Source organism: Saccostrea echinata, unplaced genomic scaffold, assembly GCF_033153115.1.
Source record: "Saccostrea echinata isolate AGI-Se365-2 ecotype Australia unplaced genomic scaffold, CSIRO_AGI_Sech_v1 ptg000038l, whole genome shotgun sequence".
Taxonomy (NCBI): Eukaryota; Metazoa; Mollusca; class Bivalvia; order Ostreida; family Ostreidae; genus Saccostrea; species Saccostrea echinata.
Window position 1 is genome coordinate 1,921,896 of NW_026889787.1, and position 19,944 is coordinate 1,941,839.

The 19,944-nt window shown below is 34.1% G+C and overlaps 1 long non-coding RNA gene across 1 annotated transcript; it reads left to right on the forward strand.

The window, feature by feature from the left end:
- Positions 1 to 1,498: 1,498 nt before the first annotated feature.
- Positions 1,499 to 3,505, forward strand: LOC133200351 (uncharacterized). The gene is made up of 3 exons (XR_009722915.1): positions 1,499 to 1,546; positions 2,396 to 2,564; positions 3,274 to 3,505. It is a non-coding gene; the product is annotated as an uncharacterized LOC133200351 (long non-coding RNA).
- The last annotated feature ends 16,439 nt before the right edge of the window (positions 3,506 to 19,944 follow it).

Here is a 19,944-nt window from a genome sequence, read left to right on the forward strand (position 1 = left end):
GGGTAGTCATGGACATCGGTCTTATAATAAACCTATTATACACGATATCTCCTTTGATTCACTACTACCTTATGTAAATAAACAGTTAGGCCTTCATCACATTCGCAACTTTACTCTGTCCCTTTGAAAGTTCTGAAAAGTCTAATTTGTAAAAGTCAAGGAAAGTCCATATTTGAATTCTTCGACACCAGAATACAGGCTCGGTTCTGTGATAAAGGATATTGCAAGCCAGGTTAACGCACTTTGAAAAAAAAATCCTTTTCAAAGTGCGTTATTATTGACCATATAAACAGAACTTTGAAAAACAGTGCACGGTTTGTTCAATATTGTCGCAAATTTTAGGTATGATAAATAATTACTGGAACCTGGTAGGATACCTTTTCGGTGATGACGTCACTTCACGATCTGAGATATAGACGTTTTAAACATTTTTAGGGGTTGTCCTGTTCCCAAAGGTTCTCGTAAATGTTATAAAAGGGAAATAAATTTTATAAATAAATTAAGGAGGAACGATTGTTTAATGGCACAATTTCCTTTTTTTTTTATTTTATCCAGTCTGTAATAAGTTCGGTAGATGTAAGGGTCACTAAGTGAATTAAAGCATCGCACTTTTCTTAGGGGAAAGAATTTTCCATGGAAAATAATTTTCCCGCACAATATGACGTTCTTTTAATAGTTATTTGATGAATATTTAGAGGTATGAATAAAATCAAATTGTTTTTTCCCACACAATATGATGGCCTTTCCTACAGTCATTTGATTAGTATTAAGGTGTATAAAAATAATTATGCATTTTATACTCTTTTTTTCTTATTTGTATTTTATTTGATTTGTAAAGCTACTTTGGCCAGAGTATAGTCAGTTGACTATTGTTTCTTAGATCAGCGATATGGTCCCTGAGCCTCTCTTCTTTAATATAATAGGGTTCTTTTTTTCAGGAAAGCTTATCTCAATTTTTCATCTATTTAACGTTAACTCAAATTTATTGAGAGAAAGTATGTGAATACATATATTTAATTCGGAAAGATAAAGAGTTGGCTGAGGGACCTTCTGCCTGTCTTCTCGATAATCTATCTCGATAGATAAATTCATCAGTTTTTCAAAAGAAATATAACAAAATAATGCTGTCTATTACTAAAATCTAACTCCAGAATTTTTGTTTTATACATATTTTTTCAAAGTGCGCTAAGTGTCTCCATGGTAAAAAATGTTGCTATACACTCTTAACGCACTTTGAAGAGAAAAAAACTTCAAAGTGAGTTGATTTTATCCCAAATTTAACGTGCTTCGAATTTTTTTTCAAAGTGCGTTGCCAAACAGCATAACATTATTCTTGAAACAGGTGCATCTTTAACGGATATTAAACGTATTTATATCACTGTTATTATGCCACATGTTCTCAGCCTGATTAAATAACAGAGTAATTAAATAAATACAAGTCCTGACTATATATAAGTTAACCTTCAAAGGAAAGCAAAGAATAGCTTGGCGTCTGTAATCATGACTCTGGTATTCATCTTCAGTATTTTAGTTGCAGCAACTAAAGGTTAGTAGCTGTTTTTTTCTATTAGTCTAATAGCATCCTGTTAGGGCGAGAATATATATCGATTAACTAGGGAAGAAACCTTTACTGTGAGATCAAAAGTTATTAGAGAATTTGAATTATACCTTGTTCAGTTATATATGAAACAGACATTTTCTTATCAGTATTAAAAGAATTATAGAATTGATTATAAGTAATACATTTTTGTTAAGGATTCTTACTTTCATTCATATAAGAAAGTTTCACATCTTAAAAAATTCAGGATATCAAATAACTAAGCTGCAGAACAGTAGTGTTATGGTTTTATATATTTAGTCTTTGACCATAACGCTACAGATCCCGAAATGCAAATAAGGTGCAATTTACGGCGCAAGATTTTTCTGCATACTGTTGGGGAGAATTTCTCCACTTTCCAGCATTGGTCAATCAGTTTCCTTTCACTCCCAAATTATAGACACATTTTACATCAACCTGACCAATAAACTCGCTTGTTTGGAATTTTTTGTTGGATGGCAGAAAGTTTATTGGCCTATGGAGACGCCTATGAAGGGTTGGGAGGTGGATAAAATATACGGGTTGAATAAAAAATGTGTCTAGAATTAGGGAGTGAATGGTAGTTGATTGACTAAAGCCGGAAAGTGGAGAAATTCTCCAAATATAAAAAAATAAATATAAAAAATATTTGTTCATTCAATATGATTGATTCACATACAGGAAAAAATTGATAATAAATGTAAAAAAAAAAAAAAAAAAAAAAAAAAAAAGACCCCATTGTTATTATCAGAGATTTTTCTTCAAAGCCTTCCCGGAACTGTGTGGATGGTTAATTTGTTTTAATATACATGTATTTAGGGTTCGATGCTGATGCTATTGTTCAAGCTGCATGCGCTGCAAGTGCAACCAATAGTCATTTTGTATCTGCTATTCGGAAACCATGTGGCACAGGACCATCATGTAACACCATTTGTCAAAATGCTATCAGCAGTATGAGAGCTATCTATGGAAATCAAGGATCAGCCACGTAGGTTTTATTCTTTGAGCCTTTTTCGTGGAAAATGTTTAATCTAGATAACTCATAATATAATTTGACTCAATGGCTATTTTTATGTGTCTTTCAGTGGGAGCAGATATATGTATTAGTTTAGGCAAGGTTTTATGTCTGTTTTTTTCATAAAATTATGTCAATATTTAGTATGCCGATACATGAGGTAAACATGTCATGATTTTGAATCAATGTAACACTTCAGTTGTCAAAATCAAATAGCAATACATTCAATACAATATTGAAATGCCTATATTTTCACTTTGTTCTAATGAATTGAAACTCTGGAGACCCAAGCAGTAGCATCACAATTGTGTAATAAAAATTAAAAAAATTGTTCAGTCAGTAGGTGTCAAATAAAATCTACAATCTGCTCTTTTAAAGGTGTCTTAAACGTTCATAGAATACTGTAAACCAACCTTTAATCGCCTACGAGAATTATTCTTATTTTGCGACCTTCGTTTACTTGAGAATATTTTTGCCGGGGACCATTTATTTTATTGTACAATTACGTAGAATGTTTCCTCAAGCACATCTTAAATATTATATTTGAGTTTTTGATGATCAATAAGATGTTTCTGAACGTTGGCATATTTGGACTACTTCTTCAATGCTTCGTGTTCGGATGTGCAATTGCAAAAGAATATATGCATTTTAGTTTTTAAAACTTATTTTTCTTTTTGAATAGGGGGAGCTGTTTTCAAACATTTCATTTTTACTACAAGTACTCTCCCTTAACCCCGGAACAAACAGGATCAGCGCAGTTTGCGATGTACAGATATGGAAATGGCTGTGGTTCGACAGGATGTGGTCCAAACTTCTGTTGCTGTCAGGCGTAAATGGCTTTGTAAACAATATTATTATGTTTTATTTTATTTCTACATGTTCCTATTGCTGAATAAATCAAATATCTTAACGTGTTTCCTATACACGCTCATTGCGATTAATCAATTTCACGAAAAAGTGTTACCTAATACAATCTAAAAGTGAAATAGCCTGTAAGATTGAAATGTTGAAGTAACAGAGACATTTTGTGCCTCTGCTGGGGATTTAACCCGGGAACTTTGGCTTGCCAGTCCAGTGTTCTACCGATTGAGCTAAAGGGTTAACCCAATAGCCCAAGCTAGTAGGTAGCCGTGTCTCTGACACTACCACATTGTCCCCCTCCAGAGAATGAGATGTCCTCATCTCTTTTGGAGTGCCGACGCCTTTGGGGCGAAGTTCTGGAGGCAATCACTTTCACCCGCCAGAAAACACCCGGGCCCCACGTTGGGCGTCAATATGCCGATTAGCTAGGGGTGTCCACACTGTGGCTCGAACCTACAACCCTCAGATTTAAAATCCAACGCTAGTGCTAGTAGGAGCGTGGCCTCCCTATTTACAACACATAGCCACTTTTAACTCTGTTACATTGATATAGAAAAAAATATGCTTCGCAGATACGTTAAGGCTTCCCAGAGAATATTGCATTGTACTCTGTGCTTTCACTTCTCTGAACTACAAATATATGACCTCATAATTGAAAATGACGTCAAGTCACTGCAAACTTGAGCTGTTATGATGGGGAGAGTGTCATAAACTTTACACCTTATTTCAATCTGCAAATAAAGTGTCAGGAAGGTAGTGTAAAATAAACGTGTTTTAATCTTTTTTAAAAATCTTATATCTCCGAATATTTTAGATAACTTGGCTTTATTACTCTTGTTTAAAAGTCAGCGTGTTCAAAATATATACGAAAATATACGTTTGACATTTACCCTTTTTTAAACCCTTGGATAGAGGTAGAATTTATAATCTGTGTATAAAAGAGCCAGGCGCAGGTGATTAATGAGGATTTATTTGATATCTTTTGTGGAAATCTGTAAGAGGAGTTTCCACCCTAAATAAATCTTGCTTGGGAAAAATGTGTGATGGCTTTGTTTTAAGACAGATGACGATATTGAGTGGAAAATACCCTCAAATTTGTCGGTAAGTTGAATTTATTGTGAAATATTTTGTACCAGAGTAATAGTATAACTTTTCCCAAGCACAAATCGGGTTCACAAGGATGCGACGAGTTTATTTATGTGACAAAAAGTTAATAATAATTGTCTTAATCACCTGCTCCGCAGCGATTTATATGAAACACTTCAAAAATGTAGAAATGACCGTCACTTGATCAACGAGGTCATGTGATATCGTAACAAATACGTTTATATATAGCCTAGAGAACTCTCTATATAAATTGGCATTACTTAAAGCTGACATGAACTCTTAAAAATGTGATATTTTCATCCTTGTACGACTTATTTCATTCCCGTACTCCCTTTTCCGCCATATTTCTTTCAGATTCGTTCACTTATTTTACCGGCTATATAAACCCTGATGTCTTTTTTACACTTGAGTGATTTTCTAGCCTGGCTGTCGGCATGTGCACATCTCCGATAGCAAAGTTTTGGAACACGTCATGAACTGACAGTAAACATGTAGGCCTGTACACATTTCAGATAAAGCAGTTTTGGAACATGCAATAAATCTAACAATCCTACCAAAACTAGGAATTTTACTGAAAATGGAAAGGAGTATATAAATTTTGAATAATTTTGATGCAATGCATAAAAATCAAAACGGCAAATGCGTGTTTGATATACATTACATTTATATTTGAACAATAAAGAAGCTACCACATGCATTTTTCTCCAAAAAAAAAAATCACTGTACTGTTGAGCTTTATGCATGCTACACGGTATAAGCACATACTATGCAACTTACGCATTGAAGTAAGACATGCATGCATGCATGCCGAGAAAACGCGTCGAACGCTTTATATTCATCTGCCTGAAATACAGCTATCGCTACAGGGACGTGCACATGTCGAAAGAATAACTTCCTATTTTCCTTTATTGAAATATGCATCACAGAAGAAATAACTCCATTTGTAACTCAACGGTAAACAAATTGTCACTAGCACTTGAACACACGTGGTCCCTGCCGATCAGCATTTTTGGTCAGGGAAAATATCGTAGGTGGAAATGACACTGGTATTTGCCTGATTAGACAATATAGTCACGCAAATAAAACGTTTCAGAAATCGAACTAACAGTTGTCGGTACATGTAGTAAATATGTTCATGAATGTGGCTTCATTACATCAAATTTATTATATAAACATACATTCTTGTTACGGATCTTACATCTTTTAAAGAAAATGAAAGGGGCCGGGGTGGAATATGTAGAATACATTTTTCAATATATTTTAAACAAACGTCGGAAAAAGGTCGGATTTTCCTTGATCAAATATATTCAAATACTTGCAATGAACTGGCCTCAACTATTTTAGATATAAAACTGACATATCTTAAATTTACACACACTGAACAATTTGTTTCTGTAGACATTTTCGAATCAGGACCCTTTTAGGCGTCACAAATTACAAGCACGATTGATACAATTACCAACAAGCACAGACATAATCATGTGTATATAAAATAATCTACAGTACATGTTTTTGTATCTATTGAAGTTGATAAGTATTACACTATTAGTATATGTGAAAGTAATATTGATAATTGAAATAGTTCTACCGTGTACCCAAATGTGAAGTGGTGTGATTCAACAATCCTCGCGCGCATTGCCAAAGATATCACGAGGCGATGCAAAAGTACTATTATTACATTACATATTTTTTTTAACAACTACACATATTTACACGTTTTAGATATTTAAAGAATTTTTGTGATGTGACTGAATGATTAAAATATGGTTGCGTGCATGCGTATTATTTTTTTAAATATTATATAATTAATAGTCAAAGTTTATAGGAAAGGAAAACAATGTGCTCCTGACAGTGCCCCCCCCCCCCACACACACACACACACAAGTTTCTTTTTATTTTGATATTGGTTTTTTTTTCTTGTCAAAAAATTTCTGGTAGGAACCCTCTGTGCTCTTCGGAGGTATAAAGAAACAAAAAACTGAATTTGTTTCCTCTGGAAAGTACAAGAGAAGGGTCCACATGTTTCCATTCCCGTGAAATATAGTTTTCACAATAATTTTGTTCCCTCTTCGTTTGGGTGTGCAGGTTTTTTTTTTTTTTCTTCTTTTCTTTTTCTTTTGGCTTGTCAAAAAAGGAGACAATTTTTTCAGCAGGTTTGATCCACCCTGCCCCTGGTCCAGATAAATTCCTCGATCTGCCCTTATAGAGAATATATCATTTCCCAAGATTTTTACAACATCGGATTTTATATGCATTATTACTCTTACATGTTTGGATGCTTAAACATGAGAGAGAGAGAGAGAGAGAGAGAGAGAGAGAGAGAGAGAGAGAGAGAGAGAGAGAGTAAACTTGTATTAAAAATGCACAAAATATTTATCCATAGTCTTGCGGTTTAGGTTTTAAGTAATCCTTAAACTATCTTTTAAGATTTTCTCAAAATACAAGAAATTGAATAGGTACCAAATTTTAGACTACCTGCGGAAACTCTCCAATCTGGAAAGACTTTCTATACATGCATATAAAACAGGCACGTAGCACTGTTTCTCAAAATGTGTGTATGCGAGAGGGAGCGGGGGCAGTAAAATGACTGACAAGCAAAACTTAAAGAAAAACTTTAGGCACTTAAAAATTGGGGAAGTGAAGAAGGAAAACTGGCATTTTAAAAAATCCGTAGTCAGGGGAGGGACAGATTCCATTCATACTATCATTTTCGGCAGAAAAAATTTGAGTACAGTGTACAATAATGTTGGATTAGAGTTTGGGGAGGGGGGGGGGGCAGCCAGTCTTAAAATAAAAAAAATCCCTGATATTCTATTTTTTAATTTATTTTATTATTATTATTATTATTATTATAATTTTTATCATTAATTTTTTTTTGCTTGTCAAAGATTTTTCAGGTAAAGTGTCAATTATTTCTTAGATGCTACGTGCCCGAAAGACACTCTAAGAAAAGGGAGTACCCCCCCCCCCCCCCGCTCCACGTATGTGTATACATGTATTTGTTGATTTGTGTTCTGGTTAAATGCTCTCATGTCGTGTTCTAAATCTTTTTTCACACCAAATTACTCAGTTAAGTTTTTAGATAATCAGCAATCAGACTTTTTTTTCCCAGTCGCGCAAATACTAATTCCCTTTTTCACTTTTGATATTTTCCCTGACCAAAATCTGATCAGCACGAACTAAGCGTATTCGAGTGCTAAGCTGTACGATGAAGTGACAACGTGTTTACTGTTGAGTATTTATAGAGTTTATTACTTTTTTGTGATGCATATTTCAATAAATGGAATACAAGGTTTAAATTATTCGGCATGTGTACATCTTCGAACGGGTACGGTGGTCTATTTCCAGGTATGAATAAGTTTACAGTGTTCGACGTGTTCTCTCGATATGCACCAATTGTATTTGAATGCATATGGACATGCATAGGAAATACGCTGGTGGAGTGGTGGTTTGTTCCATTCTTACGATAAATTATTGCAAATTGTTTGTACGAGTTTTACTGTGTATTATTTCAAGTTTATTGTGCATATATTGGTATGCTTTTAAAACACACGCGCAACTATGTTTTTTCTTCCAAACTTGCATTTATGTTATTCAAAACGATAATTATTCATAATTATCATTATGACTGTTTTTATCTGTTCTGGTTTAAAATGTTTTCATCAATTCATTTGTTCCCAAATACTTTACTACCGGAGATGTGCACGCGTCGATAGCCAAACCAAAAATTCACTCAAGTGTAACGAGGGCACTGGGGTATATATCGTTATAATAAGACAAGGTATTTGAAAGAAATATGGCGGAATAGTTGGTATGAAACAAGTCGTACATTGATGCAAATGTTGCGTTTTTAAGAATTCATGTCAGCTTTAAGTACATAACTTACAAATAAAAATAAAAATCGACCTTGCAATGCACTGTTATTTTTTGAACACATTTAAAGCTTCGGGAAGCCTTAACATTGCTGCTTCTTTCGCATATGTGCTTTAAAGGCAAAATTTAAGGCAATTTTGAAACATGTAGTTACAAAGTTTTCAACCAAGATATCAAGGGAAAAAGAAAAAAAAATGATTAGAGTAATACACAAATTTTCCACAAATTCATTTTTTTAACTTTGATATTTTGTTCTAAGATATAAAATCTCTTTTTATGTGCAATATGTGAGAAATTCAACCACACATTTTTAGTTTGAAATATAGCCTATAAGACCCTTGTAAGAAGATTGCGATATCCGACATTCGTCTTGAGAATGTGGCCTATTAAAGATTACAATTTGATCTATTACAAGTTTTTGTCTGTCTCTGTTTGTCCAACAGTTTCTTGAAAATTTTTCAATTTTAATGAGTTTTTGGTATTTCTAAAATGGGAATTGAGAAGATATTTACATCTAAGTAGGATAAATCACAATCAAGTAAAGGTTTGCATATATTAAAGTTAATGTCAGATACTGGCAAATATTTCTGTCCTGTATGTGCATGCAGTATATAATGAAGACAGACTATTTACATTTAAACAACTAAAACATATCTTCCAACAGAAAATTCTCTTTTACTGGTGCATTTAGTGAGCTTAGATTCAAAGAAATCTCTGCCAAAATGTATGGCGATATCTAAGGCTTTATGTCTCAGTATTTCAACACTATATTGCAAACTTATATTTAGTAATATATATAAGAGGTAGAGAGGTATATGCTGACACCTTATATTTCTGTAAAATGAAGTAAAGTATCACTTTATGCAATGATTGTTTGATTGATTGTATTTTGTTTTAAGTCTCATTCATTTTTTTTTTCGCTCATATGCAGACGTCACCATATAACAGTGAAACTCTTAAAATTTATACCTTTACCAGGCACCCAGGGACATTGAGCAGTAAGGAATCATTATCGTGCCAACTCTTGTCGTGAAATGGGGTCTGGATTTTAAGTTCTCATCCGAAAGACCGGCAACTTTCACTTCAAAGTGTCGAGCGCTTGGCGAAGGAACAGTTGCTACCTATTTTCAATCGACCAAGGTCCGTCGCGGCCAAGGATTGAACCAACAAGATTTTGATCACGGAGCGAGAGCTATACGGACTGAGCTCACTATTTACAAAAAAGTGTACATAATAGAAATGGAATTGCCTCAATGTTTAAAAAATCTTATTCTAAATAATAACATTTTTCTTTGTAATGCAGCATAAGGGATGTTTGTAGTATGTAGGTTTCAAGGATTTAAGATTTTTGGATATTTATTGTTTTTCAAACAGAAACCTTACATGAGACATGAACTCAAAATAAATGAAAATAAATTTCCTAAATTAAAAAAGAGAGCAAATTGCACCATTTAATTGTGTAAAAAGTGTAACAGATGTCTAGAAATAAAAAAAAAAAAACAATAAACTATTTTCTTTAAAACTTAGCCTACTCTGGGATCCGCTGCTTTTTGCGCTCATCTGAATCAAAGGCTCTGATCAATTTTGTCTGCTGTTTGTGTCGGCGTTGTCGTCGTAGTAATTAAAATTTACACGATTTTATCTTTTTCTCCTGAATTACTGGGCAAATTTCATCACACTTGGTACATGTACAAAGTATTCTTGATGGAAGATTATTCGAAGCTTTTTTTTTTTTTACTTTTTTCACAGAAAGAGAGAGAGAGAGATACGTGTTCTTTATATTATAAGTGGTTCTTTATTCTGAATAACACCTTATAAAATTTTCATAGCCATTTTAAACCCCTAGTTAATCATTTTGATATACACGATTAGACAGGCTCAGGGTGTAGCGTCGATTACCAAATGAGTGTAGGGCAGTGGGGGGGGGGAGAGAGAGAGAGAGAGATAATTGACAAGCAAAACAAATTCCGAATAAAAAGGCAACCGTGAGAAGTTCAACCTGAAAAAGAGACCACATCTTTGTTCGGATATAAATTCTGGTAACATGGGATATTTGATATTTGCTACTACAACAACAAATGAGGAGGTGAGGGGGCAACCAGCCTCTATATAAATAATTCTACACTTAATTAACACACACACCGTTCACGGTAGCTCAATGGGTAGAGCGTTCGCTTTGTGATCTTGAGGTCGTGAGTTCGAATCTCGGCCGCGATTGACCTAAGTCGATAAAAAATGTGTAGCAACTGTTCCTTCGCTATGCGCTCGGCACTTTGAATTGAAAGTTGCGGGTCCTTCGGGTGAAACTTAAAAACCGGGGCCCCGTGCCACGGTAGGCGTTGGCACGATAAAGATCCCTCACTGCTCAATGGCTCTGAGTGCCGAGTAAAGGTCAAAAATTTGAAGCCCTTCACCGGTATATGGTGACGTCTCTATATGAGTGAAAAATTCTCGAATTTATTGAATTTCTCGAGTGGACGTAAAACAACATATAATCAATCAATTAACACACAATTAAACGGAGGATGGGGCACAAATTTTTGTCAAAAAAAATTAGTTTTGCTAAAAAAAATGAAATATTGGATCTTCAGAGCAAAATACTCAGTGTTGAAGAAAATAACAATTACATCGTCAGCGATTTTATGCTTGAAAATATGTATGAAAAAGAAGAAACAATAGATTAAACAATGGATTAGGCTGTAAAGAAAGTATGATTAAACTTCTGATAAATGTTCATATGGCGACATCTTTTGAGAATAAATCACTGATCTAGAAGGCAAAAATACTTTTTCATGTAACAAGTGGTTATGGGTGCCATTCAGATGTAATAAAAATGTTCAAAATCATCTACCACGCCACACCAATTGAGAGGCACAAAGACACTCAAGGAATCTACACATTATGGGAAAGATAAACATCAAAGCAACGGTGATGTTTTGAGCGTAAAAAAAAACCAAGCAAAAAACCGGAGATTCGTGCAAAACTTTGATGTCCTTGAAATATGTCAGAAAGTCCTTTTTACTGTATTTTTAAGTAATTTAGCCATGTTTGGACGTCGAATTTCAACTCTGATATCTCTACAACCCGGATGTCTCGACATTTTCTGAAAGTTCCGTTGACTTGTACATGACCTTGAGGAAAAAGGACACACGCACATCCTTACACACAAACCTTTCTGCTTTTAGAGAGAAAAAGGTTTCTAATCCAATCTAGTGGTAACAGGCAAAAATTCAATTCATGTTCTGTAATTTCAAGATTCCAAGAAAGTGGTATTTTCAAAATAATAACTAGGAAAATGGCTAAGTCGCCGATGAAGAGAGTCGAGTAGAGCGATAGAGTTTCAAACATTACACAGTTCACGGTAGCTCAGTCGGTAGAGCGCTCACTCTGTGATCGGGAGGTCGTGAGTTCGAATCTCGGCCGCGACAGACCTAAGTCGATAAAAAATAGGTAGCAACTGTTCCTTCGCCATGCGCTCGGCACTTTGAAGTGAAAGTTGCGGGTCCTTCGGATGAGACCTTAAAAACCGAGGCCCTTTGTCACGGTAGGCGTTGGCACGATAAAGATCCCTCACTGCTCAATGGCCCTGAGTGCCGAGTAAAGGTCAAAATTTGAAGCCCTTCACCGGTATATGGTGACGTCTCTATATGAGTGAAAAATTCTCGAATGGGACGTAAAACAACATACAACATACAATCAAACATTACATGGATATTGCTTAAGAAGGGATTCTCCTCATACTTGAAATATATGGAGATAACGAACAGTATTCAAGCTCAAAATAGGAGCAGAGCAAACACGGACCTCTAAACATCAGAGGTGGGATCAGGTGCCATGGAGGAGTGAGCATCCCCTGCCGACCGGTCACACCCGCCGTGTGCTCCTTGTCATGATCGGGAAATAACGGAAAAATCCGTCGACAATTCAGTGTGTAAATAATGGCCTAACAATTAGTATGAAAAACGTCAGTCAGCATTTGACTCAATGATAAATTGTATTTGCTGACAAGGTCATTGTATCGACCATAGAACTTTCGAAATGATGACTTTAAACGAGACAGCTGATATTCTTGTTTCATCAACTTGTTTGTCAATAATTTACCTCGTTTAAGAAATTGTTCATACGTAGAGCATGCTCTTGCGTATCGAATCAACTGAGAGATATATACCCCGTATGCAGGTGATGAAGGTATATTGCTGCATAAGTAAGGGAAGTTGACGATTGAAAAGTTAAAGTCATCACGTTTATCATAAAGCTTGGTTGTTAGATTAACGTCTTTTTCAAGTAAAATATCCAAATATGAAAAAGATGTGTCGGATTCTGTGGTATCTTTTATCTCAAGCTCACCAGGATATATCGTATCGACATAAGAATGAAAATAGCCATTGTTAATTGACAATACATCGTCGATATATCTAAATGTCGAGTTGAAGGCCACAGCAAGTGTTTTCTTCTTTTCACGTACAAGATTTTGGACAAATTCTGCTTCATATGAATACAAAAAAGGTCTGCTAATAACGGGGCGCAATTGGTACCCATGGGAATTCCAATAAATTGTTGGAAGACCTGGTCTCCAAAAACCACATAGATATTGTCAATCAGAAACTCAAGCATCTTTTTAATGTCAACTTCAGAGTACTTGTGTGTACAATCAGAATGTTTTTAACAAAATAATTTTGCAAATGACCAATGACAAGGTAAGTATATTTACGAGTTCCATTTTTATTGAAAAAGCAGCTGTCAATTATATAAAAAAGCCTGGACTTTAATTTATCGTGGGGAATGGTTGTGTATAAAGTAGAAAAGTCTCATACATGTATTTCTTGTATTTAAATATTACTCAATTTTTTATAGATTCAAGAAGATATTATCATTAAGTGATGGTATCAATTAGATTAAATTTGACCGTTTTATTTTAAAAGAAAGGTCAGGTCAATGTCATTATCTTTTTCTTTGACATAAAGAATAAAAAAATTACTGCTGCCAATCATGCAATGCCTACTTCTATTTCAAAAGTTTAAATGTTTTTCTTATTGCATGCATAAAAAGATATTAACATATAGGTTCTATTAGATGATACTACCAAATGAACATAAATAGTTTAAATAAAAAAGATATTTGGAATTTCCTCTGTTTTCCTAGATTTTTAGGATATATTAGATATTTTTACATGATTCGTATATTTAAATTTTTCTTATTTTCACATATGGTAAAGTAGCCATTTAAAGATACAAATTGATACAAAAACAAAAAGTTTTGACCGTTTACTAAGAGAGAAAAAACACTTTTTACGGATTTCATGTTCAAATCTGTTTAGATTGGAATCGTTTAAAAGCTAACAAAATATAAATTTGTTTAGAAAATCATACTTATTTGATATATTTTAAAACTTCATTCCATTATTATTCATTTTACTGACATTTGAAGTTTTCTTAAAGTCTTTGTTTAAAAATTTTAACTAAATTCATTGTTCTATTGTAATTTTGAGAAGCAGAAAAGGAGTTATTTTCATACGCCACCGTTCCGCCTAAGATATAGTCCCTGCTAGATTTCAAACTCAGCTTACACTTTCTATTTAAAGTTGTACAATTATAATGAGGAACGAAAAATATCTTTTAAATCCCATACATCTAAATATATAAGACATATTAGCAAATATTCTTTGAATATTTCATTTAGTCGGAAACCAGACAAGAATCCCTCCCTAACTGCATCACGCTATTAAATATATATATATATATATATATATATATATATATATATATATATATATATATATATATATATATATATATATATATATATATATATATATATATATATATATATATATATATAAATGTATGTTGGACGTAGTATCTAATTATATGTACATTTCATTGCATCGAAGTATGAAAAGCTAAGATGTCAGATTAGCTGATTTCACGGAGGAAGATGAATAGATGCCTTAATTGCGTAACGATAAATCCAAGTCTCGCAAGTTTCAATTTCAGATTTAATGCAACTGCTCAGAAAAGCCCAGCTCCGATAAATGCGCATTTATAGAAAAGAGCCAATAGCAGTACAACTATCTCTTGGATCAAAATTTTTCATTTTAGAACTTTTCGTAAATCTGAGTTGGAAACCAGACAATCCCTGTAAACATATTTTAGTAATTAATCTCTCGCGAGGTTTTATCAATTCCAGGAATCCAGAAAGGTCATTTCAGATCAAGCGCAATGCTACAAGGAATTTTATTTTTCCTACATTGAAATGTCGAGCTTTAATAAGCTTAAACATGACACGTGACTAACGGCTATATTTCTATGTCCAGCAGGTTATAGTTAGATACATCATTGAATGGCAAGATTGGAAATATGCTGCTTACGTCATTTCCATCTGTTAGAGTCAAAACATTTGATGATAGACAATGCGTCGGAGAAGAGAAAATATGGGATTGAAATTCTAGTTCATTTTCAATCCACCTCAGCTACTCTTATGTACACTGTGTTTGTGACATGTTATGTCAATTTCGGAATAGTTTGACGTTTATGTAAATCAGCTAGAGTTTTCTGTCCAATTTTTTTGTTTTATGATTGATTTATTATTATTGTTTAACGCCGATAATAATCAATCAATCATAAAACAAAAGCATTGGACAGAAAACTTTGATTTATATAAATGTCACAATATTCCGAAATTGATTTAAGAAATAATAAGGACGACCATTTGATTAAGGAGGGAAGGGGGGTAGTAGACCTTAGAAATAAGCAGAAAGTTTTTGAGTTTGGACAGCCCCCTCCCCCTTTTCCCGTTTTTGCTTGTCAACCGTTTTTCGATGAAGAAAACTGAAATAAGATAAAATCTCTTGACATCCTTGACATTAATATATACAATGTATTCTGTATTGTGAAGGCATGGACATAAATAAATTTACCCCCCCCCCCACACCCTTATAATAATATGGTCGTCCCCTGAAAGAATACATCTATAACGTTTGATATTGGATCGGAAATTCTCATCTTTATCATTTTCAAACTATTCGCGAATTTGAACTATTTGTCTTTTGAATCATATGCATACATTAATACTTGACTATGAAGTCAGCTTAAGTGGATTGAAAACCAATCTCAAACTTGAATTTCAATCCATTGTTTTCTCAGACGTCCGTATTTCCCATATCATTAAGATCAAAATTATGTAGGCTGTATATTTCCAATCTTTCCAGTTAATGTTCCGCGGTCTTAGGAGTTTATTTTACAGAAACCAATTTGCATATGTTTTCTTTTTAAGATTTCAGTTTCGTCACTTTTAAGAAATGATGTATGATTGTTGTGTCCAGGTGATTAGCACCAAGAGCCAGGCCTCTACGTGACCTCTAAAATTTAGGCGCCAATTGGCTCCCAATCAAAAAGATTTAGTCGCCAATGAAAATTTTTCTTAAGCGCCAATATAAAAACTGATATTAGTATATATATAGAGACATGTCCATTGCTAACTTTTAAACTTCTTTTCTGCTCTTTATAAAAAAAAAAAAATGAAAATGTTTATAGTTTAGTTATATGACGATCACCAAGAAAATTTTAAATGGTCGCCAATCTGGCGACTTATAGAAAAAAAATTAGGCGCCAATCAAAATTTTTAGGCACCATGGCGACTAAATTAGTCGCCAATTAGAGCCCCGAGAGCACAGGTAAAAGAAAAAGAAAACCACTTTTTATACAGTTTGATTTACTTGGAAAAAAACTAAGACATTGACTGATAGTTTTAATTTTTAATGAGTGGAATAATCTTTCACAAAACAATCTTTTGACATCATTATGTGCCTCTTTTTTATGTTTCTATTCCATATCTAAGACAAGTGAAGAAATCGAATTGTATGAACAAAGGAAACTTATTTAAAATATAATTTCAACGTATTTAAAAAAAAAATATCCGCTTGGAAGTAGAAAAAGATCTTTTTTAATTATGACTTTTTATGAACAAAATAAACTTAAAAACAAAACAAAACAAAACAATTTCACGCATCATTAATTCATCAGAATTAATTTTCTGTTAGATTCCATCGGTGATACAGAAAATACTTGGGTATTATTATCTTCTCTTCACAAAGCTAGAGGGGGAAAAGTAGCCCAATTGTGTGTGAGTGTGTGTAGGGGGGGGGGGGGGTTAGGGGGGTGAATGCGTGCTTACAACTGAAATTAATAATTTTTGATATCGGAATAGATTTGCTTTTTTGCAAAGGGATGGCCCGCTTAATGCGCGGTGTCCTTGTTTGGGTTGGATTCCTTATTTCTCAAAGGGGCATCCGTGTATTTTTTTTTTGGGGGGGGGGGGGCAATGTTTCAAGTGCTTTGTATAATTTATAAATTGAACTAGAGTATCAAATATAAAAAAAATCTTGTGTGGAATTCTATTATTTTTTCGACTGAATATAAACCGTTTCCAGATCCTAGATTTCTAGACCCCCCCCCCCCTCCTCCTCCCTTACGAGATAACTGGATCTGCCCCTACAAGCATGAACTAAAGCGTCTTTCTTAGGACATACTAGTAGCTTAGAAGAAAAAATTAAATATTTTCTACATTTTTTATGTGTCAAAACGAATAAAATTATTTATATAATTTTAAGAATGTTTAGAAACTGAATTTGACGCACGCGGCGTTATTACGTTTTCAGTGAGTAACGCTGAAAAAAATCGGATATATCTTTTTTTTTAAAGTTATTTATACATGTATAAATTTGCGTTCAGAAAGGGCCAGGCTATTTAAAGGCCCTTTTCTCGTGACGGCAGTCATGTATTTATAATTTTTATTAGAAATATTATTTGAAAAAGCTTAAGATTCAACTCTCTTTCGTTATATTTAAATACTTTCCTTGCATATGCTAGCTACAGGATAAATATTGACTAAATTTCCTTATGGCGATTAAGAATGAATATGACTTTATTATACGCATTTTCATTGAAAACTAGAAACATTCTATTACCTTGGTTAAACAGGTGCTTGTTTCATTATCAATTTGACGCAAAGATGATTAAAAATCGACGAAATTGAATCAATGATATAATTGGCGAATCAAATACTGGTTTTTCAAATGTACGTAAACACAAAACTTGGATATGTCCTTTTGGATTTCAATAAATAAATAAATAAGTAAAAAATAGAATTCAAATTGTCATGTTTGAAAGCCAGGGAATCGGCACATTATATTTGATCCCTTGAAATGGAACTGGCATTATTTCATAGATCAGGAAACGGCTAATAATAAAGCAATATATAATCATTGGTGTGAAAATTATTCTCAGCCTGACCAAAAATCTGCATTGTTGCGTTTTGCTTAATATCGACGCAAAATATGATAGCAAAGAAATAGTCCGCCCGCGTGGCGCGGTGGTTAAAGCGTCTGCTCTAGAGTCGTGGTCTAAGGAGTTAATCCTTACGTCGCGGGTTCGAATCCCACTGTGGGACGTGGAGACCGGTCCTTCGGATGAGACCGTATAAACCGAAGTCCCGTGTCGCGGTAGATCCCTCACTGCTCAATGGCCGTAAGTGCAGAATATAGGACAAATTTGCAGCTCTCCACCGGCAAGTGGTGGCTTCTCCATATGAGTGAAAAATTCTCGAGAGAGACGTTAAACAACATACAAACAAACAAACAAATAAATAAAATAATCAAAGAAATATCTTATTACATTTTGCGTTATAAGATTTTGCGATGAACGCAAAACGTAATAACGCAAAATGTAATATCCCTAAGTTTCTTGTTACTTTTGCTTTATAACATTCTGCGTTTCGACGCAGAATGTAATAACACAAAATTTAATAATCCTGGTCTATTAAATTTTGCGTTGTTATTACATTTCGCGTTGTAACAAAGCCCTACAAGATAAATTGTGCAGAAGCATGCTTTTTTTTTCTTCTGATTGCTACCTGTCCAAAAATCAGACCATATTCAGTGCATTAAATCTTGAAATTCAATGAAGCATTGTTTTCATTAAATGAAGTGTCACATCTAAGTAGAACTTTTAGCGTATAGAAAAATACGTTATACTAGTATCTATCTTTCTAATTATTTAAAGGCATTTAAATTGTGTAAGAAAAAAGATAAATATCTTATTGGGCATTTTAATCATGTACACGTAAGAACAGAAAATTACTTGACTGTGCATTTAAAGCCTGTAAAAAATGACAAAATAACAGGGGTTAATTAAATAAAGAAAACAAAGTAAATTAGCTGATCAAGAAATTGGTGGCGACCAGGTAAGCAAAACACATTTTTACATAACTTTAGTACATTTCATTTAAATCTGACAATGTCTGTGGTTAATTTAATACAGGTATTGTGCCAGACTGAACATTTTTGCTTTTATTTTTTATTCAATCGATTGCAGTATTATTGATCAACTAAAAGCATATTCATTATGTAAATTTGTGCACTATACCTTGCTCTTATATGTGTGAAATCTGTTCTTTCTGTTTGAGCTATTTTCATATTTAACAGAGAATTTATTCGTGTCCCAGATATTTTCAAAGATATTTAAACGAACATTTACTTGATGATGCCAGTTTTTGACTATTCTGTAACACCAAGTTATCTGATTAACAGATTGCGATCATGAGACCAACTAAAAAGTAATGGATCCAAGGTTCGGCGCTCAAGACGTCCTCCGGTGTGACCTGTGCAAGACTGCTTCTGTCCAGAGCCGTTGTGAAGTCTGTCAAATTAAACTTTGCAAGGCTTGTGTTGGGGAACACCTCTCTGATTCAACCCAAAATCATAGAGTTGTTTCATACAAAGCAAAGGGTTCAGCTCCTAAGTACCCAGAATGTCTAAACCATGCCCCAAACTTTTGTGAAATTTACTGTGAGAAATGTGATATTCCTGTCTGTTCTACCTGCATCTCCTCTGGAAAGCATCATGGACATAAAATTACAGATGCTCTGCAAAATCTGAAGGTCAACTCCGAAACAAAACAACTGGAGAAAAATCTGAGAGAACTTGAAGAAAAGATTTGTCCACAATATGAACAAATTTTTTCAGAGTTAAAGTGTGAGAGAGCCAACATAGCAGCCCACTATGAGAAGCTGACATCAACTATTACTACTCATGGAGAGGCCTGGCTCAGAGAAATTGGAACCATTGTGAAGAAACTCATTTCAAAAATTGATGTCATGGAAAAGAAACACCTGGCTGCTCAAACTAAGCAGGAGGAGGAAATTACAAAGGAAATTTATGAAGTGAAAAAGAGCATTACTGAAATGAAGAAGATTCTAGAAAATAAAGACCAGTCCCTTATTTCCTCTTACCAGCCCAGAAATGTTGAATTTAGAAGATTTCCTCCAAAACTCAAAGCTTCATTACCAATGTTTTCTGCTCAACCAGTCCACAAAGATATCGTTTGTCAACAATTTGGTTCCTTGACAGAATTATCTGTGGAAACAGTAGATCATAGCTTCGTCATGGATACCCAGGACGCTGTGTCTTCCCAATTGTTTAAATCTCCGCTTAAAGTACCAGAGCTTATCGCCACCA